Genomic DNA, 9,638 nt, shown 5'->3' with positions numbered 1-9,638 from the left:
TCTTCTAAGCCATAACAGGCTCTAAAAACATGGTTTGACTGTTGCCCCCTTACCTGGCAACTTACTTTGTTCAAAAATACATTAATTTGAACCAGGTACACCTCCTGGCAGCTAAAGTGGCCCCCTTCTCTGGAGTCTAACTGTTCACAGGTGACTCCTTGGGGGGATTAAAATACAAACCAACTCTCTGTTAATTCCAAACCCTGAACTTGTCGTCACTGTTTCCCTTCTCATGCTCAAACACAGTGCAAATTCCATAATGGAAACAGGCAGGTTTTTGTCTTTTGTCATCTGGTCATTTTCACTGGTAGCTGGGGCACATGTGGAAACAGTAGCTAATCACCAGGCCTTGTGTGTTTGCCCCCTATACAGACTTTCCACAGGTTGGTGGGGGGACACACAATCTTCTTGTATTTTACCTGACAAACATAATAAACCAAAAGCTGGCCAAGCCAACCATGTGCCAGCAGTGATTTTGCTCCTTGTCTTTGTTAGTAAATCCCCTTGTTTCCATGACTCCCTGGTGTTTTCTAGTTTTGGGGGGCCCTCAGCCCTTTCCTGTCAGGTGAGTCAGCTGAGTGGACAACTCTGTCTATCAATTATATGTGGATGTCTTTGACTATAAAATAGCTTTCTAAGATGTATAATTTGTGTCAGATATGATTCAACATGATCACTGGAAGCAATCAGTTGAGCTTTGCTATTGCGTGGCAGTCTAAATTTAAAAACCATGTATTCACCTAATTAAGATGCACCAGATCAGTGTGTACTAAACACTATAGATATAGAAATAAAACCCTCCCTTTCAGGGCGCCTCTGCTGTCTAACCTACTTCTGAAAATGTGATAGAGAGCTCTCTCACATTGGGGACCCACCGCATTCTGAACTTCCATAAACCCAGGGTTTACTGTCTGCTCCTTGGGTCAGTAGCAGGGGCCTCGGCCACAGCTCTAGCAGCGGCCCTCTCTCTGCGGTCAGACCCGGCAGGCTACCCCCCACCCCCCCGCCCTCCCTTTACACCGCAGCTGAAATAGCAACGCTCTCGCTTTGCTCACAACTCCCAGGAGGGAAGCACTGCCGAAAACATTCATTCATCTGCTATAGAATTAATGCTGCACTACATTTTGGTGTGTGCGTGTGTGCGTGTGTGTGTGTGTGTGTGTGTGTGTGTGTGTGTGTGTGTGTGTGTGTGACAGAGAGAAGAGGAGTGTATGTGTGTATGTCTGACAGTGAGAGAGTGAGAGGTGAGGCAGCATGGAGTGACAGGTTGCATGTACATGTGTGTGTGTGTGTGTGTGTGTGACAGGATGAATTAATGTGTGTGTCAGTACACATGCCTTCACAACATAAATATATGAGTCAATACATAAAACATGTAATATTTTAAATGCTCAAATTAAGTTTTATAGGCTCTGGATATGAAATGACATATATTACATTAAGGTTAGAGCTGAAATACACAAAGACTGACTGTAGGAGTCACAAAAGCATGTCTCTGACCGAGGCTATGAAAATGAAATTGTGTGGATAAAGGAAATATTTACCAACTGCTCAGGGATTTTTATGATTTACAGTGTGGTAATTGAGGTCAGGCCATCTGTAACAGAGTAGACATTCTCTGATTAATGTTTATTACAATGCCTGCCAGTAAATATACACTATTTGCGCCAGCCATGGAGCAATATAAATGATTTCATGCTTCTGCTTCTTGTGTTAGCAGCCTTTCATGTGATTTCTCTCCATCATCCTTTCTTTTTTTTATTGCATCTGTTATTTCCTACTGCTTCTTGCTGTGCTGTTTGTCTCAACATTTCACGATTTTTCTTTGGTTCTCTGATGCAGGATGTCACTATCTGAGTCCTCTCTACCTGTATCTTTCTGTCTGGCATGTGCACATACACACACACACACACACACACACACACACAGACACCAGACCTTTTTATGTTACTCTCTCTCACACACACACACATACACACAAACATTCACTTTCCATTCCTCTTGTCTTTCTCTTCTTGTTGTTCCCCTCCTTGCTCTGTCTACTGTATCTTGTCTACATAGTCATTGTTTAGCCACGGTTCCAGATGCTCCATTTGGTATCTCCTCCATTCAGCATTTGGTCTTGTGAGAAACCCCATGAACCCTGCAGAATGCATCAGCTGTGCCAGGCCCCGCATCCACACAACAGTAGCCTCTGGACACAAAAGCAACCACACAAAACACTCTCGAAGAACACTTTTGTTGGCCCACACATTATCTGGCACATTGCTCCCTAATGGTTCTGGTTGAGCTGAATTGAGGTCAGAGCATTGGAACGGCATCGGGGTGAGAATGGGAGTAAGGAGCGTCAAGGTCATTTGGCAGACGTTCAACATCATTGCTTTTGTGACATTATCAGCAGCGTTCAGCAGAAGGCTGCCTCAGATATCCACTTCAGGTCAGTTTGGGTTAGTTTGTCTGCCTCCACCCCCTTGTGGTGAAGATATGCCAATGCATCTCTGAGCAAATATTGTAGGTGGTAAGTTTCTCTGTGTTTTGGTCACAAGTATTATTGTAGACATCTGCAGTTGTAACAGATGGCTCCAAATAAAATAGAAGTCAGAAAGAAATCAGAATTGTGTAAGATTTCTACTACACCAAAATGATGCTTGCTTGCACTGACTGCAATGTACTGTCTTTTCACCGTCCTGTAACTGTAGCACAGAGCATCACTTTGTATGTTAATTCCCTCTTTTGTCTTTTATTTCCCTCGATATATCCTTGTCTTTCTTATTCTCTGCTAAAACTGTTTGGTTTAACCCCAATTCACCTCTAATTCATTCATGAAATTTACCATTTTGAAGCAAAATTTCACACCTATGATCATTTTTAGTGCACTTTATATACTTCTATACACAGTGTGTGGATATGACCTCCATGATGTGTTCCATATGTTCCTCCATATGCTTTATTTATGTACAAAAATATGAGGCATGAGTTGCATATAAATTGAGCAGTTAATTATAAACAGCAGCCGAAAATAAGCCTGGTTTAGAATTCATTATTTAAAATTAATCAGACTGTTCTTTGATCTTTAATTTGTGATCTATGAAATATCAGTAATTTATCACCGTAGCAGTGCATTCAGTATAAGTCTGAAAAGATCTATGTCATCAATATGGATTTAGGCAGTGGGTGAATAATATGATGTCACTGACTGCAATGACTGCACCCATCAGTGTCTATGACATGCAGTAGTTTATTGAATTGTATTGAATATGTTTTTTCTCCTGTGAAGTAGTGACTTTATAGATTTCTACATGATATCGCTGTAACTTACACTAAAGTTTATAAAGGAAACTTGTGTCATTAGAAATGTTGGAAAACTAGCACACTGCTCACATAACCACCAGGTGTCAGTGTCCTTCAACACACAACCAACATGCAATGAATTCCCAAGTGCATCTCAGTGTGAAAAAAGAAAAGAAACTGCTCATGATCACAAACTAATATCTTTCAGCTCCTTCACTTTTCTACTGCAAAGGGAACTCAGTCTTGCGGTTGATGAGATATTTATCCATCTCTTTCACAGTGAGATCCTAAAGGCTAAAGTTTTGGTAAACTGATACTGTTGAGGCATTGGGAGATGAGGAATTGTGGGTACCCAAATACTGTTTTGTTTTATGTCAAATTTCATGAAGCTAGCTACCAATTAAATAATTGTGCCAGAAACTCTTATTACACTGTTTCACAGTGTATTTTTGCTTCCCTGTTCTGAATGTTTAATGGGTTGCTGCTTGTGGTGCAAACAAATTGAAACCAAGAAATTTTGCAATGATGCCAAATGCAGTCTGGTCAATGTAATCTAATATCATGTTTAAATAGTGGGACAAAATGCAGTAATCATGCATTGTCTTTCATTTGATATGTGGGTTGGTTTGCCAAAAAGGATGTCAAATATAAATATGAAATATGAACATTGCAAAGTGTTCCTGAGTTGAGCTAATAAAATGTGCGTACAACTGATGTTTGTAGTTCTGTTTTGAGTAATGATATCATGAGAGCAAAGAGGCCAGGGTACTTTAAACCAGCACAAGCATCAAAGCTGCAATGAGCTTGTTGTACTTTGGGTAAAAGAGAGTTGAGAGTGAAGGAGGAAAGCCCATCTGATTATGCAGCACTTTTCCCAGCGCTGTGATTCTGAGTGGACATTGATTTTGGCCCACATCTTGCAGCTGCAGGATGTCGCTCGTCTGAAGTCCCTGCTTGGCCCCGCACGGAGGCTAAAGTGGCCCCATCCAAGACAAAGACTACAGTAGGATATGGAGGGTAAACACAGAACACGGGCCACCTTTGCCTCAGTTTGTGTTCTTAGACCGAACCAGAGGGGTCAAGTCTAGACTCTCTCAGGGTTGAGCATACTGTATTCTTATAACCACTGTGTTGGAGCAAAACGGTGCCAGGATCTGACATGTTGGGTTCTCAACATGTGATTACTTTGTGTTATGTTATATACTGTGTATGGGGTGAATACAGACTATACAGTTTCATGACCCAACACCAACTTATGTATTTCATCATAACATAGAATATCCATACTGAAGTATGCCAGATATGCTTTGTTTATGTTTTAGTAGACCATATGAGCAGCTTACTTTGCCAAGGAAAAGTCACTAGACGAGAAAAGTGACCATAACATAAGCGATTCAGCTCAAACTGAAATGGTGTCTTATTTCATTGTGGCTGATTACATGAAACATCAGCACTGCCTGCCTGTGTGTTGTTAATGTAGGGGGTTCATGTAAATACAACCATAAAAACCTGGGAGAAATGAAACATTTCCCCACATGTTAGGGCAAATGTCTTAAATAAACAGCATTACAGACCCAAAATAGGCACCTGAGACACCGCAAATGATTTGTATACGTGAAAAACGTTATTTTTTACTCCTTGTTTGAAGTAAGGGCATCCAACTCAAAAGATGGGAGTGCAAAAACGTGCCCTGCAGTTAACTCTGCTGCCCCAAGAGATTTATAGTTGCAAAAGGGTTTTAACATGTACATGCCAACATTTGAGGAGATCCCAAAACATGCTTCAAGTAGCTGACATCAGTCTCTGGGAAACACATATGTCAACAGGCTCCCACCTGACCCATGCGCATGTTACGGATATGAAAACAGCCACTTTGCTTTAGTTTAAAAGTTATAATGCAAATCTGTGGAAGCTTTTTGTGCAGCATGTAAAAATGTGTCAGATTGGTTTTTAATAATGATGATATATATGTATTTTGTCATTTTCTATGTGTCTTCTATTTAATGCAGTGCCAATGTACAAATGAAAACAAGAATCCCCTGTTGTCTTAATAACCTTAACTCAATGTCCACTCACTTGCTTGTTTCTGAGCTTTCAGCCGTATCACACAGTGTGAAGTGCTCAAAATGACTGGAAGTGCGAAGCTTTCAACTGTATCACATGGCCTTCATTAGCAGATGGAGTATACTATGATAGCATGAAACTAAAGACATAACTTTCAATCATAATTGTTGTCTATGTAATGCGATACAGCTGAAATCTTCAGAACAAGCAAGTAAGTGGTGCTTGAGTTGAAGTCGTTTTTTTTTTAATTGCTTTGTCTAAGGGCCTGAATGAACTGAACAAGCTAAACTTTTAAGGAGTCTTAAAGTGCTCAGAGTAATGGGAAGTTTAAATACCTACAGTTACATGACAACTGCTGATGAAGACCATGTGACTTGGTTAAAATCCCTAGAACAAGCAAGTTATTGAATCTTGGCTTGTACTTGTTTTATCATAGTAATTTGTTGTTTTGTGTGGTACATAATGACAACAATCTATCTGACCTAACAATGCAGCATCTAAACAAAGAGACATGTTTATTTGGCAATAAGTAACCTCTGTGGACTGCCTCTTCTGTTTTATCCTCCCTAGCAAGAGCAGGTAATAAACATCAGTCCAGATGCAAGCATTCACTCTGCCTCTGCAGGACCATCTAAAGATAAGCTGTTGAATGCTTGAATAACGAGGTGAATATTGATATTGTCCGTGACCAGATTTACAGTCTTGTTTTCCTACATTGAGTATTAAGTTCAGCTTTTCCTGTCCTAATAGCAGCTTCATTCTGATGTCCTCAAGCGGCAGTGCTGCTGTGGCAGTGGTGGGTTTTAGGGAGGTTTGTAGACAGAGTGAGGCTTGGACCGGGCACAGGCTGCATTTCCGACGGTTGAGCTGCTAGGGGAGCAAAACAAACATAGTTGTTTTTCTTCCAACAGGGAGAAAAGAAAAAGAAAAATACAACGAATTAGAAAGAGGCCTCGCCCGATATCCCCCTCGAGGCACTGACAAGCCAAGTTTTCAACCATTCAGCGCTTGAAGTCAGGGAGGGCAGAGAGGTTGTAGAGTACAAAGATGGAAAAGAGGAAAGGAGAGAAAAGGAGGGTTTTTTTTCCCCCTGCAACTGCACAACAAACTTCATCCGCAAAAAGATTGATCACCCTTTTTTAGTGTTGTAGTCACTCAAACTGTTGTATGACCTCTTTCTCATACTTCTCACCATTATTGGAGTTGGATGGCTGCTTGCACGTTTGGAAACCCCCAACTTCACCCACTCCCTGTTAATAATCTATCAGCCTGCCGTGGTCCCTATGAAGTCTACATCTTTTTTCCAAATAAATGTTTCACCTCCTTCACGCTTGAGGTAGACAGAACTGTTTCAGCAATAACAGTGTATCTGACAGGTCAGTAATTCACATGTGCAGTTAGAAAAAGTGGTGCACCTTCGGATGAGCACACAGATGCGTGATCTTGAGCCTCAGAAGAAGTTGGCACTGTCTGATAGCATAAGCTGACTGAATGGGATTTATTGCTGTTGCAACTGGAGACTTAAGATATGTCATAAAATAACAATAGAGTATCACCAAAAAAACAACATAAAGCCAAATGAAGAGATTGTGCTCCACTTGCAGGTCTTAACTTGCGTCCTGACCCAAATCTGTACCCTTAACCTTTTCATCTGCATCTGCCACTGATGGATAAGCCAGTTAAATGTCAACAGCAGGTTGTCTAACTCATCAATGCATTCTGCTCCTCATCCCGCTGATGTGCCTTTTAAACATCCACCAATCATCTGTTTGGCTCCAAGTCCAGGCACAGAGATTTTTCCCATGCATACTAATGTGTTCCTCGAAAACGCTCTGCTGGTCGTTTCCAAGGATTGTGCTGTGCTGGTCTGCTCGACTAGATGAGACTTCTTAATAAAATTCAGGAAGTGATTTGAAACCATCACGCTATGCAAAGTGTAGCGTTAAAATGTGAGGTGTTGTATTCCAACCTGCCAAAGTGCATAGTGGAGCAGCAAGCATCTCAGCCTGGATAGATGTTTTCTGCAGCCCAGTTTGCAGCTGAGCTAACACAGATGTTTCACTAACAAATAAAACCCTAGTCTGCATCTAAGTTTGATGCAGGCTGGCTCAGAACCATATCCTACTATCCCAGCTGGAGAAAAGTGCAAGGACTGGAGCATCTGTCCAACACATCAGAGCATTTACGGCTTTGCATCCAAAGCTCTTCTTCTCTGTTTGTCCCTGCCTTTTCCCAAGCTTCTGCTACTTTCTCTATCATCGTCCACACAAAAGGCCTAAAGCTGTAAAAGCAGCAGGAAAATGTCATATTTTTTAAGATTGTCTGTCTGTCTCCTTGCCCACTCTTTGATTTAGTCTCTGTGTCTAGGGGTGACACACATTCTCTCTCTTTCTGCTTCAAGCATTCCATTCTGCTGCCTGTCTCTCCCTCTCTCTCTCTCTCAGTGAGGTCAATGGTTTCATTGGACAAACTCAAACAAGACAGTCCCATGAAACCCTATCAGTTGTCCGTTCATTTGTGTAGACATGGACAGGCGGGGCCAAAGTCAACCATCTCTTATTAGGATTCAGTTGTAGCCCTGGCATGTTTCCCTTGCTCTTTCTAAGCCTTTGATACGCAGGATGTAGGACTTTGCAATGGCACTGTTGAAGCAAAGGAGAAAACTGAGGGGGCAACAACCTCTAATCAATATCAGACACAAGGAAGAGTTCACACAGCTCAGCCAAGACAGCACAAACAATGGACAAAGATACTATTGAGGCCAGAGGCAACATGGGTGGAATTGTGCAAAATAAAAAAAAAGAACACAATCAAAATAGACCATTTTATTACAAATACAAAACACAACAAGAAATGCGCAGTTCATTGCATAAATAGCTTGTTGTTGATTTAAATACAATCAGTGCGGAAAATGTTAATTTCCTATTCTGTAATGCATTATTTTCAACTAAAGTTTGTACCAATAGCAATTTTTTTAGCTTCTTATAGGTTTACATTATTGATATGTTTAACTGTTCCGGGTTGAAAAGGAATTCTGATAGACTTGCAGCTTGAAAATGGTTCAGGCTTTTTCTTGCCACTATTGTGCTAGTGCTTAGCTCATAGAAATCTATCAAGTTCATTTACATTCTAGCAAATGTCTTTCAACATCATAAAAGTTGGCATGCAAATGAATCATACACAGTACCGTTTACATTGTTTAGCTATATATACAATCCTTTTACAAAACAATACAAAAATTAATATCAATTAAATATTTTTCCCATATAAAAATGAATAACTTATTGAATACTTGAAGTTTAAGGATAGTCAAGGTATAATGATTATGTACAAAACAAACAACAATTTCCTGGTATTTTGGAAATGTCCAAACAATTAAGGTGCACTAGAGTGCCTAACTCTGAAAAACTAAATATATCAGTGATCACCACAAAATATAAACAATGGATTTGTCCAATATATCACTAAGTTGGTATAAAATATACCAATATACAGTATAACAAATATGATTATAAAACAAACATCTGGGTCAGAGTTGTTGTGTCCAGCAGAAATATTAGATGAAATATGAATTAAATGCCCCAAAGGGTGAAATGCCTGTAATGACACACAAACGGTGCAGATTTAAACTGCAAACACACTGTGTCAATGTTGTAACAAAGTTTTATGCTGATGTCAGGTGGTAAAATGAAGACTATATGGTTTTATATAGTTCAGTTTACAGTAAGTGCACTTTTGTCAAACTTTTTGCCAATAAGTTGTAGGACACAAATGGGAGTGACAACTGAGCCTGAGTATGAAGTCTGTAGTACTGACAGCAGCAAGTGAGCTGACACCGCCAGTGTAGGTTTTCCCTCTGAGGTTCAAAGCTTTGATCTGTATATCACAACATTCCTATAAAGGCAGAGCACACAACATGAAGATGTGAGGCCCATAGCACCATAGTGAGCAGGTATGAGCAGCTATGTTGGTGTTATGTCCTTAATTACCACATTGTCAACGTTAAAGTGGTCCTGTATAGTAAAATAAAAAAACATGTATGCAGCACCGCATGTACACTGTGTTTAAGGACCCATTCTACACATAAATTATAGTTCATCAATTAAAATAGTCATGGCAATTAAAAAAATCCTGGTAAAAATGTAAGACATTAATTTACAGTTTATATACAAATCATCAACACTAAATCGTCTGCTGCCTTCAAATGTATGTTTGTGTTTTTAAATAAGCCATATATACAAAATAGTGTTGTCCACGACTGTTGTGCAAATCCTTATGGCATT

Source organism: Scomber japonicus, chromosome 21 (assembly GCF_027409825.1).
Source record: "Scomber japonicus isolate fScoJap1 chromosome 21, fScoJap1.pri, whole genome shotgun sequence".
NCBI classification, from domain to species: Eukaryota; Metazoa; Chordata; class Actinopteri; order Scombriformes; family Scombridae; genus Scomber; species Scomber japonicus.
The sequence above is the reverse complement of the archived record's forward strand: the minus strand, read 5'-3'. Positions refer to the sequence as shown.